Source organism: Crinia signifera, chromosome 4, assembly GCF_055691185.1.
Source record: "Crinia signifera chromosome 4, ASM5569118v1, whole genome shotgun sequence".
NCBI lineage: Eukaryota > Metazoa > Chordata > Amphibia > Anura > Myobatrachidae > Crinia > Crinia signifera.
The window spans coordinates 47241467-47257057 of record NC_139220.1 but is presented as its reverse complement, the minus strand read 5'-3'; the positions used below and the strand labels follow the sequence as shown (position 1 = coordinate 47257057).

General features: G+C 43.2%; 1 protein-coding gene across 1 annotated transcript in view; it reads left to right on the top strand.

Annotated features, from left to right (window-relative positions):
- Positions 1–4236: 4236 nt before the first annotated feature.
- The window catches only part of SGCD (sarcoglycan delta), a 528736-nt gene continuing 517381 nt past the window's right edge, over positions 4237–15591 (top strand). Inside the window, exon 1 of the mRNA XM_083181716.1 lies at positions 4237–4389. The gene's annotated coding sequence lies outside the window, so the exon portion shown is untranslated. The remainder of the gene's footprint in view (positions 4390–15591) is intronic.

The window sequence follows — 15591 nt, the reverse complement described above, 5'->3', positions numbered from 1 at the left end:
ATACAAATACGAGTCGGCAGCCTTCACGGGATTCAGTGTAAGAAAAAAAAAAAATTTAAAAAATAAACAATTTAAAAAAACATGTGGAGTCCCCCCACCCCACGGCCGTAAACAGCCGCGGGCTCAAAGAGGTGGTCCTGGTTTTAAAAAGTCATGGAACAACTAACGTAGGGATCCCCTGAATTTTTAAAACCAGCACCAGGCTCAATTCTGGGGAAGTGGGGATTCTCTAATGAAGGGGTCCACCCCTCCAGAATTTTCCTGCCCGGGCGGAAGCCCAGGGCTGTCCCTGGTGCCCCTGGGCTGAGGGCACTGTGCTGATGTTTGTGTAAAAGTAAGATTAAACTATTGGGTTCTGCTATGGAACTATAAGTCACAGCAAGCCTGGGCTGCATACTGGGACTTGGAGAACCGCAAGTCCCAGCATGCGGCTCATTAATGGGCTTGCTGAGACTCTTAGTTCCACCGCAGAACCCAATAGTTTTATCTTACTTTTACACAAACATCAGGTGTGGGCACCGGGGACAGCCCCAGGGTTCTGTCCAGGCAGGTAAATACAGGAGGGGGGACCTCTTCATTGGGGGGTCCCCACTTCCCCAGGATCCCTTCGTATATGAATATGAATCTGGCGTCATGCGGCCACCTACTCCATTGGCCAAATACGAATCAGCAATTACAGAGTAATTCTGCCCTATTTACGATTCGTATTTTGGTAAAAATACGACCGATGGCAGTTGTATTCATTATCATTCTTAGTAAATTTCCCCCGATATGACCTGACGGGTCAATTAGGTGGAATAGGAGGAGAAACAAGGGCTTTGTCTTGTGGAGGAATACGATAGACTGGAATGTAGAGGATCCGGAACTTTACAATCAGAGTGATCCTATTTAGAAAGGGAGACATAGAATTTAGTAGGATATGGAGATGAGAATTATTATATCTTACCAAATATGTATATAAAGCGCACACATTCTGCAGCGCTTTGCAGAGAGTACTGTATATCATTCCCTGGGCTTTAGTGGGCTACATTTTTGTTGGGAGCCAATTTACTGTACCTTCCAGTACATTTTTGAACTGTGGGAGGAAACACAAACAAACATAGGGAGAATATACAAACTCCACACATATATCCAATGACTAGGAGATAGCAAGACTGCAGTGATATCAGAGAACTAGGAATTAGTAAAAGATTGAAGGGAGATATCAGAGGAAGTAGACATTGTAAGAAATGACTAGGAGATAGTTTGAGATAAAGACATATCAAATAACCAGATTGCTCAGATCGTTCAGCATACAGCGCTGCACAGCAATGTGCCACTGAGCACTGTGTCAGGGTCAGTGTTCTCCATGAGAACACTGGACATGAGGCCGGCGATTATACATTTATCCAGCCTGCTATCGCTATGCCCCATACACATAGCGATGTAGGGGTATTTTCTACGTGATTTAGTGATGCTCGGGGATCACTATGGGCGGTATTCAATGTGGATTTTGGCGATGTGCAGCGAATCCTGTTTAGGCTTCGCTGCACATTCGCCACTGGTCGCCGCGTTCCGGAGCCTCGCCGGCTCCGGTATTCATCGAGTCAGGGGCTCGCTGCCCCTGACCGGCGAATTTGAGCTCCTGCGGCGAACGCCGCAGGGAGCCTGAGGACGGTGGCAGGCAGGGAGATGGAAGTCTCCCTGCCTGCCCCAGAACGTTTGTGGGGGGGAGGTGGGCTCCCCGGAAGCAAGGCAGCACAGGCTGCCCCTGGGGGTGCCATCAGGGGACCGGGTATATTCACTACACCCGATCATGAATATGTAATGATCGGGTGAAGTGAAAATATGAATATCTAATGAGTGGCTCGGCTCCGGCCCCCTGCTGGCTGGTCTGTGTAAAAAAAAAAAAATATATATATATATATATATATTTTTTTTTTTATTAAATATATATTCATGTGCTTACAGCACATGAATAAAAATAGCATGCCCCTCCTCAGAATAAAATTCCAGATTTTTTTACACCAATTGTAAAAAACAAAACACTTTATTTTAAAAGTTCACCTTCCACTTCACCATAAAAAGATAGCGATTGCTACTCGGTGAATCATGGCGAAAAAAACCTTGAAATGTATTCGCCATGTGGTCATTGAATAGGGTGATTCACCGTTTTAGTCAGAAATTCGCCATAAAAACCTGGCGAATCAGCCTCATTGAATACCGCCCTAAGTGTGTAGGCAACAGGCTGATGGTTTGTCATCTAGCGCTGCATACTGTATATATGGGACTAAAAACCTTGAGAAGGAGGGTTGTGTGCCACGTGTATGAATACTATTCATTTGTAGGATGCTCATTCCTCTTCATATATTGTTTTAGATAGATAGATAGATAGATAGATAGATAGATAGATATATCAGGCGATCGGAAGGCACTCTCTCTCCAATCATATCATCAGTTGCTGGGGTGCACATGTAATTAATACAATTACCAAAGGTCTGGCACTCACTCAGACTTCACATCTAATTAAAGCAGTTGTCAGGGAACTCGGTCCTCATTACCCCACACAGTGCATGTTTTCCTGGTAACCCAGCAGGTGCACAGGTGTACTAATTACTCACAGACACATTTTATAAGGTCCGCAGGTGAAGTTAATTATTTCACTTGTGATTCTGTGAGGAGACCTACAAAGCATGCACTGCGTGGGGTAATGAGGACCGGGTTCCCAGACCACTGAATTAAAGAATCAAACTTGACTCAGTCCGCATTTTGCAATGTTTTGGGGTTTATTTTTACTGAGTCACGTTTGATTCTTTAATTAGATGTCCGAGTAAGTGCCAGACCTTCAGTAATTATATATAGATATATGTACATAAGCATACCTCCCAACATGACCCTTTCCTGGAGGGACACAAGGCTCCGTTCCTGGACTTTCCTCATCATGCATGTAACTTGCTAAGAAAGCTGGTAACTTGCTAAGAAAGGTGCTTCAATACAGGTGATGGCAATTATAAATGAAGAGGGAAGTGCAGGAGCAGAGCAATGTGTCCCTCCTGGAGAGGTTCATGTTGGCAGGTATGCATAAGAAATTAAGCTGGCACTCACAGGACTTCTGAATAAAGAGTCTCAGGCATGGAATGCCACTGTGCAATCAAGGTGTCCTACTCCTGAAATTCTGTATTCTGTGAGTGCCACCTTCATTTACTGCTTTTTTGAACACTGCCAAGTGCTCTAGGCACGTGTGTGTGTGTGTGTGTGTGTGTGTGTGTGTGTGTGTGTGTGTGTGTGTGTGTGTGTGTGTGTGTGTGTGTGTGTGTGTGTGTGTGTGTGTGTGTGTGTGTGTGTGTGTGTGTGTGTGTGTGTGCGCAAATTAATTAAACCAATTAATGCCTGCAGTTTGCAGGTTATCACCTTTACCCCCAGTAGATAGTAATAGATTGAGGAGTGGGAGATAGCAAAAGATTAAGAAGAGATATCTCGGATGACTAGGGATAAGAATGGAGAAATCAGAGTACTATGGGATAATAAGAGATAGGGGACAGATATCAGATCGCCAGTAGTTACAGATGTAAAAGAGAATTCAGAGGATTAGAGGATAGTAGAACATATAAGTTTCTAGGGAACACTACACTATAGCAGAGTGATGGTAAACTAGGAGATACTGTATAAGGGATGCTGGAGAGAGCAGGGGAGCAGAAACCAGGAGGGATAGATTATTGAGTAATTGGGTTCATAGTAAAGATAATAAGGCATAAGAGATAATAAATGGTGTTGAGCATCAGGAAAATTACATAGGCTTCAATGTCACACAAGTGCAACAGAAAATAATTTGTTACATTGGGACATTGAAGGGAGCTTCTGGTATCAATTACAATACAGTGGGAGATTGAGAATAGAATGAGGGGAATAAAGTATTGCAGGAGCCAGAGGAGAGATGAGGATGGAGGAATATCAGATAGGAGATATTACAGTAGAAACAGGTGAATATAAGACACATGGATGAGATGGAGATGGGCAGGGCAAGATATTAGATACATACATTGATAGATAGATAGATAGATAGATAGATAGATAGATAGATAGATACATGCATACATAGATGGATACGTACTGTACATACATAGATGGATACATACATAGATGGTAGAGCAGGAGACAGGGCAGAGGCTGAGCAGCGGGTGGGAGGTGCACGCAGGACACGAGCGGGAGAGAGAGAGAGGCAGAGGGGAGGGAGATGCTGGAAGGAGGGGGAGGAGGAGGAGGACGGGCAGAGGGAGGGGAGCGGAGGGAGCGCTGCTGACTGATCAGAGGCCGTCCTGCTCCCGGGCTACTCATGGACTTTCCCGGAGCCTCCGGCCGCCGCTACTGGATAACCGGACCGTAGGGGGGAGACCGCGTCCAAGGACCGTGGTGAGTACGTCTCCCACTCCCATCACTGACCAAGGCACCGAGCTCTGCCTCCTGGTACCCACGCCTGGGCATGGGAGCTGGCAGCAGTAGGTGGCTGCCAGCGGGTACCAGTCGTGCCGCTGTGCCATCAGCAATTTTTCGTTGTTCCAGGAATCTGCCCAACCAGGAGCACCCTGGTGTAGGGAAACCAGGGCACGGGGTGATCGGAAGTTATAGCTGCCATGGCACTAAGCTGTGCCAGGTATGGAAGTGGGCATCCTGGATGGCAAACAGTATCTGTCATTAGTAGCCAATTGGAAACTAGTGAAGTCTATTCTCTGTGAGCTGATATGTGTTCCAATGCAATAAGCTGGCAATGTGCAGAACCAGTACTGAATCTGCACCTATGATACCTGCGGGTAGGTCCAGTAATGTGCAATAATATGGATTTATTTAGAAATGTACATGATGACCCTATCAGTTCTTTGGATGATGTTCTGTACCTATAGCTAACATCTACTACAGTAATGCATGACACTGCTACACTAGGTGTGCATGTACATTGGAAATGATGTCTAATATATAGCTTGTAAATGGATGCATCTATTACCCCTTCCATTAGCAGTAACCCTCAATGTTCTTTATTGATCAGATGTTACTAACTGAGAGTATCACTATTGCTGGCAGCCAATCATCATCCAGGTGCTTGCATAGAGATACTGTATAGAACTTGTGATAGGGGTTCTCTGACTCACAGCGGCAGTGTGTGATTAACTAAGAGCCAATGTGTATAGATGATGAGCAGTGTATTAATGTGGGACATTGTGTCATGGTGTTTGGGCTGATAATACCATACAGACAATAAGCACTTATCACTGGCCATCCTCAGTCTTGTACAGATTACATGAGATGACTTAGTAAATACTGGATCCACTCCTCTACTAAATGGAAACTTGCAATGCATTGGAAGCCACTGGTCCACAGTGATGGATGTGATAGTGTTTTATATGGAGCACAATAATGTTTTAGCTGTGGCTGGTTACTGTACAGTTGGGCATCTACAATTGTCAGCAACTTTATCTATATGTTGTCTAATAATGCTGTCATTTAGCAGGAGGGTATATTTATAATCATGATAACCGTGCTTGCGTAATGATGACATCAATGAAAGCTTCTTGCACGTTCTGTACATTGTATCCTCTATTGTCAACATATTCACATTGGGAAAAAATAAAAATAATCCAAACTGATCTATAATCTACTAGAAAAGTAAGCTGATATCGATTCACTGATGATTTAATGAGCCATGTGCATATATTTCAAGCACATGCGTGTCATCGATAATGTCAGAAATTGGATAATGTTGACATGACTGACATTGACTCTTACTCATTTTTAACACAATGAGATCGTTCGTACAGCGTTCTTGAAGTTGAAGAAATAGGGATATTTCCATGTGTATGGATTATTAGGTTCACAGTCAATAGGTAGACCACTATTGGTCGACCCAAAAAAGGTTGACACAAACAAAAAGGTCGGCATGTAAAATTTTGGCACAAGTTTTTAATATTTTTGTGGCATATGTCGACATGGACATCGTATTAGTGTGTTGCGTCCCCGCGCATGGCTCACTGTGTTCGCCATACTGTACTTCGGACACACTATTATATTCTCCCTCTATGTCCATTGGGATCGTGAAGTAAGAGCAAGTCGGTTTAAAAGAAAACATGAAAAACTTGCATTGACCATTTTTTTTTTGAACATTCATCTGTGGACCTGTGTTGACCTTTTGTCAATGTCAAATTAGACCATGTCGCATGTCCTGTAGCAACCTACTGACTTTTCACCAATCGACTAGATACCATTTCCGTAAGCAAAGTTTGATTATATGATATCATTATATTGATAATACTGGTTAATAGTAACCTATATTTCCTCCAACCCTCCTATTGGTCCCTTCTGTAAAAAAGGGATAGGACATATGTAGTAACGGCTATCTTTAAAAAAAAAAACACAAAAAATAACAAATACAGTTGTCAAAGTCTCTATAATGTCAACATTTTTATTTCAGGCATAAAAGGCTAAAATAGATTATGAGAAATATTTTGTTCTATAATCTAGTAATATACTACCTAAAATGTTTAGAACATGTACTTTGTGTTTTGGGTGTGGACCAGTTGACAGTTTGCAGGTTCATCACAAAAGGTGGACTTGGGGAAAAAGGTCAACGCATCAGTTTTTCACATTTTTTTTGTGTCGACGTCTGAGCACATGGACCCCCAATTTAGTGTGCTGCGTCACCTCACTTCTGACAGGTGACACACTTAGCTACCCACAATGGAATGTACTTCTGGGCCTGGATTTTCATTCCAATCCTCCCACTTTGATTTGAGAACTAAAGCTGGGTACACACTGGTAGATCTGCAGGTCAATTGATCTGCAGATATATGCAGATGGATTGGACAGACTGTTCTCCATTCACACTGCCCAATCCGTCGGAACTGACATCACAAGTGGGTGGATGCATTTGCATGCGCCCGCCCATTGAGCTGTCAATCACTGGCAGCTCCTGGTACGGCTGTACGGGTGGTCGATGGATCGCCCGTACACACAGCACGATACACTGATATATCTCTCTACATATTGGGCATCGGCTATGTTGCAGAGCCATTGCGATATATCTGTGAACGACGCCGTTCACAGATATATCGTACACACTAGCCGATGGTGTATCGATATAGTGGGCGTTCAATCGAACGGACGATATATTGGCCAGTGTACATTTGCAGGCTAGGGGGAACCCCCCCCCCCCCATCATTCGAGTGATGGCGAAAGACTCTCAGGTCACTTAGATATGCATGCACCATTGGGAGGAAGTGGGCGGGCAGCTGACATCGCCCTTGAAATGCTGGGCGTTCCCATGGGCTGGGCAAATCACCCGGCCCGATCCTGGGTGCGTGCGCCCAGCGAACAACCTGTTCGCCGTGACCGCACACACCCTGCATCTGTACATGCACAGAAATGCATCTGCGCAGACGCAAAACATCGCTTCCCGTGCGAATGCCGGGCCACTGAATAAGGTCCTAAGTCTATGCCTAAATTTGATGGTTTGATATATTATTTTATTAATTGATCTAAATGTCTGGTGCAGGATAAACAATTTGACATATTTTCCATGTCAACATAGTTCATGTCGACCAATAGCGGTTGACGTAATGCATGTCAACTCATAGTCTGGATCCAATGGCTTTGTGAGATACTATCTGTGTATGTGACATCATCACACAGCCTTCGACTCCGGTGCATCACTGAGGGAATCTCAGCTCTTCCTGCTAATCCTAAAATGTTCATTGAAAGCTGCCTGTATTCCACAGGCTGACAGACTTCGGGAATCACAGCTTCCAAGAGAGATTTTCAATCTGCGACTAGAAGTAAAGTCATTTGCAGAGAAATTGTAATTGGGTGTTCAGGGAGGGGAGTAAAATGGATTTATACCAGTTGTTCTCCTTAAGCAAACAGCACACTTAGTAGAAACCCTGGATGTATACATGTATTCTTTTTTGTAATGCAACAGAACAAGGTATTCAACTTGCTAAAGTTTGCAAGTATCCTCTTGTGACTGTAGTGTATAATTTATACCTCGCTTTTTGTTATTTGTGACTGACAGGAACCAGTAGTGCATTAGAGACACATTCATTGCCTGTCGTAAAAAGTGTGAGAGCTGTAAAATCCTTGCTAAAATAATGTTTTGTTTTTATCAAGAAGGAGCTGGGAGCAATTTATTCTCGACTTATTCCTTTATTGAAAATCCACGTTGCTAAACAGAAAATATTCGTAATAATCTTTTTCAATTTCTAACTATATATCGGAATATGCTTCTAACTGGACTGTGCTGCAGCGAAGTCAGGGGACCCCCTGAGTGTTTGCCTATGTTAGGAATGTATCAAGTCTTTCCAGTTTTTGTCGGTTTACAAGTCATGGATCTTATCTGCTGGCATTTGGGAACTGTTGTAGTAAGGCCAGTTGGATGCTGGAGTCTTGTGTGACACCATGATACAGCAGTTAGTTACAGTATAGCACAAAATGACAGCCATGACCAATGGTGATAATTGAGCTAGGTTCCTCTGTTGGCTTTGTATGAGGTATTACTGACCGCCTACAGGAAGAGACAGTCAGCCAAAGCACATGGTTGCTTAGCCAAAATCCAATGCTTGGCGCTTGTCGTTTCTGGTCTCCTATACATTTATATATGTATAACAAGATATGGGGGGTCCCCTTTCTGCGCTCTAGAACTATGGAGCAGCACCTCTGAGGGATCTTCTGTTAGGTAAGATCCAGGGAATAGAAATGAAAAAAGAAAGTGGGGTTTCAGAGGGCGCTAATATATCACAACAATTTTGATAAAAATGGTATTTATTACAACCTCAGTAAAAATTGTCATAAAAAGCACCTCTTAGGGTGTAATGTTTACACATAAACAATGAAAATAAAACTCTGGTGAGACGTTATTGGAACGATGACACTGGTGGTATAGTCAATTCAGAATGGAAGGCCCAACGCGTTTCGTCATATTCATGACTTCATCAGGGGCAGTGAAACAATTGAAACGACTATAATATTCAGAAATAAGTATCAAGTATCCAGAGTGAATTTCTCAGCAATTAGCCAGAATGATGGCACGATTATTCAATAAGAGCCGATGGGTTTTGATTTTCTCCAGCAATAAACGATACTGGGCTCAAATGAGAAAATAGCCCGTACAATATTGGAGTTCTGTGAAGTTCTGTGAAGAGATGTACACCGCATGAATCCACCAGAGTGAATCTGGTGGATTCATGCGGTGTACATCTCTTCACAGAACTCCAATATTGTACAGGCTATTTTCTCATTTGAGCCCAGTATCGTTTATTGCTGGAGAAAATCAAAACCCATCGGCTCTTATTGAATAATCGTGCCATCATTCTGGCTAATTGCTGAGAAATTCACTCTGGATACTTGATACTTATTTCTGAATATAATAGTCGTTTCAATTGTTTCACTGCCCCTAAAGAAGTCATGAATATGGCGAAACGCGTTGGGCCTTCCATTCTGAATTGACTATACCACCAGTGTCATCGTTCCAATTGCAACTCATAGTGTCTCACCAGAGTTTTATTTTCATTGTTTATGTGTAAACATTACACCCTAAGAGGTGCTTTTTATGACAATTTTTACTGAGGTTGTAATAAATACCATTTTTATCAAAATTGTTGTGATATATTAGCGCCCTCTGAAACCCCACTTTCTTTTTTCATTTATATATGTATGTACATTTCCAGACCAAAACTAGATCTTGAAGAGTTAGCTGGAGGAACCATCAGAAGCTGCAAGAGATCTCGGCTTACGATCTGCTCTCAACTCACAACCATCCTCTGCCACTATTTTAAAGTGACAAGTGACATATATTTGACAGCTCTTTTTAACAGATCTGGGAGCGACTCAGGGACAGCTGGTACATTTCCAATCAAAGCCTCTAGTGGTCCGGCTGAGGAGATTGGTGCTTAAGTTAACTAATACACCTTTCAGACCACACTCTCAACCCGGTTTTTAACCCGGGTCGTGGTGCGGTGTGAAAGAGCCACCCCAGGTTGATCAACCTGGAAGTTCAACCCTGGTCATGACCAAGGTTAAACACGGCTCTGACCCGGATCGAAGTGCAGTGTGAATGGGTATCCCGGGTTGAGTGACCTCGGTACTGTTCGTAGTATGGAGGAGGCAGCGATGTCAGCTCCAAGCCTCCCCACCCTGCCGCCACTCATCCATGCCCCCATGGGAGGTCACGGGAGCAATAAGCTGGGTCAGACGCAAAGCTTTCAAAGCGCAAATACTGGGTCACTCCTGGGACGGGCCAGTATTCTAATCCCAGGTGCGACGCATCATTTGCGGTCTGAAAGCCATATCATTTACCTCCTCTAACCAGGGCCTGTGTAAGGCTTCTCTGCATACTAGGCAAAACTTCAACCTACTCCCCCCCCCCCCTCCCCCTCCCCCTCCCCCCAGTGGCCACTAATGATGCTCACTTTCCAACCCCATAAGGCATACTTGCCTAACATTCCGGATTTGCAGGGAGGCTCCCAAAAAAGTTGAGCAAGTCTCCTGCTTTCTCTGGAGGCCTTCGTTTGCCACCCACAACAGAGTACAAGGAGGAGGGGGCAGCAAAGTAGGGAAGTATGCCCCAAGTGAAAGTATAAAGGTGAGGTCTTAGAAGTTCCACAGCAGCCACCTGCATTAAGTACAACAAGGATTATCATAGACAGCCTTGAATCATGGCGCCGTAGGCAGCTGCCTAATGGTAGAGCCGGCCCTGCCTCTTAGCTCCTCCCCAATTGTGTTCACTCATATTCCCTATAGACTTTAAGCTTGCCTGAGCAGAACCCGTCCCCTACATAATAGTTATACTGATTGTTTGCTGTAGTTATTATTATTATTATTTTTATAAAGTTATATAGTGCACAAATATTCTGCAGCGCTTTACAGAGAATATCTATATTTTATATACATGCACACACATTAACACTAGGGTTATTTTTGTTGGGAGCTAATAAACCTACCAGTATATTTTTGGAATGTCGGAGCAAACTGGAGTACCCAGAGGAAACCCACGCAAATACGGGGAGAATATACAAACTCCAAAAATTAAGGCCATGGTGGGAATAGAAACCAATACCTCAGTGCTGTGAGGCAGTACTGCTAACCATTACACCGTAGTAATGTATCTATCCAAATATATCTACTGTCTGTAAAGGGTTAATGTAAATTTGACAAAAAATACTCCTTCCGAATAATAAGATTGCTGCTTTACCAAAAGTTACATTTCTTACAGTAAATGGAACCACCTCTATCCACATCCGCTATTCTTCCATGAAAAAGTATATCCTATAACAATGTGCACTGCAAACATGGATCTGTACTAGCAACAAGAGATTGATGGAAACACCCTCCCATGTTCCGGTGTCTCAGATATCTTATGTTTTTTCTGTTTCAGCTCTTTGTCAGTGATTGTATTAAATTAATTTGGGTGGAAGGGTTTAATCCAATGTGCCGCCACATAGATCAGGTGAAGGCGCTTTGTGATCAAATAGCTTTTTTTTTTGCTTTCAAATAGATAATCAGGAAATCACACAAAGATTGTTTACTGTATTACACTGTAATATGCGGGTAGGATATCGCTGTGTTACTCGCTGGTGCACTGCATAGAATTTCCCACAACTAGAAACCATCCATAAATACGTAAATGATTCAGTGCCAGTTATGGACAGCAGATGGTGCCATAGAACACGTCCATTGTTTTATTACCATTTACATTATTCACGTTATTTTATTCTGATTTGTGAAATGTGCCCCAGTTTTATATGAAAATTGTGGCTTTGTCAGAGCTGCGCAGGATTTTTTTCAGTGACCGTTGCAGGTTTTTTTGCAGGTTACAAAATGTTTTTACTTAGATTTGTCCATCGTCTTGATTTTACATCTTTAATACTTTCACTTTTTCGTCTTGTTTTTTTTTTTTTTTTTTAAACTATGACATATATTTCAGTTACGTATGTGTCTTGTATACTCCTGGCTCCCACTAGCAATGGGCCAGATGTGTTAAGCCTATCGAAGAGATAAACTGGAGATAAAGTGAAAGGAGATAATGCACCAGCCAATCAGCTGTGTTTGAAATATGACAGTTGGGAGTTGATTGGCTGGTGCATTATCTCCTTCCACTTTATCTCCAGTTTATCTCTTCGCCAGGCTTAATACATCTGCCCCAATGTGTCTTCCTGATTCCCTGGTGGGAGAAGGGGCTCGGACTTACTGTAGCTGGCAACTTTCAGAAATCAAAATAAAATTGAAATCCTCATGTTATAATTAAGCTAGATGAATTTAAAAATAATTGTATTTATTGAGGTTCTCTTTTAATGCTATTCGTTTCTATGCATAAAGGGAGGAATCCGTTTTGTATTAGTGGAGTTCACTCTATGACCAGGGTGCTAATCAGTGATGAGGGCATATATTTTAAAATTGAAGGGCACAATTTTAGACGTGATGTATTGTTCCAGTTACTGTAGCTGTAGTGATACATCACGTCTACAATTTTGCCCTTCAAGATTAAAATATGCCCTCATCGCAGATCAGCACCCTGCACCCAGAGTGAACACTATATCAGTATAAAATGGAAGGTACTTGGTTAATAATGCTGCTTTCAGACCGCATAACTGGCTTTGACCCTGTATTTGGAAACGTTTCCAAAAACGGGTCTGCCAGATAAAACCCCTTTCACACCGCAGCACTTAAACGGTATATTACCGTTTAAGTGCCGATTTTTTGACACTGGCAGACCCGTTTTTGGAAACTTTCCAAATACAGGGTCAAAGCCAGTGCAGCCTTCAGCCCTCCCCTCCGTGCAGCTCCCCCCCCCCCTCGCGTGTCGACCGAGAGCATGTCGACGCCCCCCGCGCATGTCGACGCCCCCCCCACCCCGCGTGTCGGCGCCCCCCCCCCCCCCGTGTCGACTTACCCCGTGCCGGTATCTCCGTTGTGGACTGCAGCTCAGTATGCTCGGAAAGCACTTATGAAAAAAGTGTCTTCCAGAAAATGGCTGCCCCATAGGAAACCCTGTTTAAAAAAACTGTCTTCCGTATGGGGGGCAGCCATTTTCTGAAAGACACTTTTTTCATAAGTGCTTTCCGAGCATACTGAGCTGCAGTGCCGGGAACCACAACGGAGATACCGGCACGGGGTAAGTCGACACGGGGGGGGGGCGCCAACACGCGCGGGGGGGGGTCGACACGCGGGGGGGCCGTCGACACGCGCGCGGGGGGTGTCGACACGCGCGGGGGGGCTCCAGTGCTGTGAATACTTAATGAGCGCTCATTAAGTATTCACTGTGCTGAATTTAGGACCCAGCTCATTGGCTGGGTCCTAAATACCGTTTCTGAGCCGATTTTTGCGCTAAAATACCGGTTCAGAAACGGGTAGGACCCTGCATTTTAACCGGTTAGAAAAAACGGCATTTTCTAACCGGTTAAGTGGGACTGGACCTTTCAGACCGCACACATTACCGTTTTAAAACGGTAAAAAAACGGCAATTTACCGTTTTAAAAGTGCGGTCTGAAAGGGGCATAAATTATACTATGCATACAAATGTGTGAAAACTCATTGCAACCAGTTATATATTTGCTTCCATATAGTAATCTGCACTAGAAAATAGTGACAGTCAACCTACCTCAGCCAATCAGATTCAAGGAATGTGTTCACATTGACATTAGTATGGACAAACGTCTCATTGTACACCTAATTGCCTGGAAAGTGCAGTGCATATGGGGAAACAGATCACTGTAGGAGTAGGATCTATAAGATGGCAGACCATAAAAGAACAGGATATGAGGTGTTAGATTGCAAGGAAGGAGGTTGTATGTAGTATTTAATCAGTCTCCCTGCAAGGAGCTGTTCAGCGTACTGTTACAGTACATGGCCAGTGCCTCCTCCGTCAGACATTGCCCATAACACACAGTACACCATGGCTGTGCCGTGTGAGAGCAGCCTCGGATGACAATTAGCAACATGTGAGCAGGGCTGAAGGAAGCCCATCAGTAGATTACTCGCTATATTGCATGGTGGTCACTAGGATGCCCTCTGTATTGCATGGTGGTTACATGAATACCCTGTGTGTTGTATGCAGATAACTGGAATTATCTCTGTATTATATGTCATTGAGACATGTGTGCTATTGTATGGTGGTCACTAGGATGTTCTTTGTATTGTATTTTGTGATGGTTACCACCTATGTATTGCATGTGGTAATGCTCTCTGTATTGTGTTACAGTCACTGGAATGCTATCTGAATAGTATGGTGATAACCGCAATGCTTTATGCATGTTTGGTAGTTGGAGTGTATTGTGTTGTGGTCACTGGGATGCTCTGTAAATATCTGGGGTAAATTTACTGAGATGGAAACTCTATTTCAGATGGGATTAAGGTTACCACCTCATCCCTTTAATTCCGGACACATATTAGTTACACAGGTTCTGTGGCTGGCTGACTTCAAGACTCCATTTCACCTGGTTTTAAACTGCCTCAGAACCTGTGTAATTAATATGTGTCCGGAATTAAGGGGATGAAGTGGTAACCCTAGATGGGATGTTGCTATGGGCAACCAATCAGGTACTGGATTAAAATGCTAAATAAATAAGTAGATTCTGATTGGTTGTCCAATACAACTCCCATCTTAGTAAATTTCCTGTTCTGCGTCATCATGCCCCAGCCACATCATCTTTCCTTCCTTGTCTCTATGTAAAGCACAGCATGTGTGGTTTTATTAAGGTGCACTGTGCATGTGTCCGGAATCTGGTGATGCAGATGTGTGTACTGCAGTGGTTCCCAAACTGTGTGCCGTGGCTCCCTGGGGTGCCTCAGGACAATTGCAGGGGTGCCCTGGGTTGGTGGTCCAGGACCAACTAAAATTATTAATGGTTCATTATTTATGAGAAACACCAGTGCTGGTGGCTGCCAATCATAAAATGTGTACAAACAGAAGCAAATCCTGCCCTTTACCACATAAATGACCCTAAGAATAGCATATAAACCCAATCTAATAAAAAAAAATTAGGCCTAGGGGTGCCGTGAAAAAAATCTGATAATCTAGGGGTGCCTTGATTAAAAAAAGATTGGGAACCCCTGGTGTACTGTATCTCATTTCCATTTCCACCTGCCACTAAAGGGGCATAACTGAGGCTTAATTGGTCATTCCCACATAGCCTAAGTTATGTGGCGCTACTGTATGCAGACTTGGCTGTGATAGTGATGAGGGCTATGAAACCAAGCGTATGGCTGTGACCGTCCAGCAAACGAAAGGCAAAGTTGTAAATACATTTCTAACCTACTTCCAAAACATTATTTTTAGCTTGGCCTTTATAAAAATCTATTTGCATTGACTGTAACTTTAGTCTGTGTATTAGTTTGGTTTGCGCAGTCAATGCATAACCTTACTGTATCTGCTTTTTTATATGTGGGATATTTTGCACTTTTTTTTATAGTTAGATAAGTGGTTTTAAAAATATTGTTATGGTGTGTTATTCTTTTCTCTCCGGTAGAACAATAATTCCCCCATATGTAGCTGAAATATGCTTTGAAAGTAAAATGTGAATTGCAGCAAGTTACATATACAGTATATGACCCATATCTTATGCTCCTTCCATCATC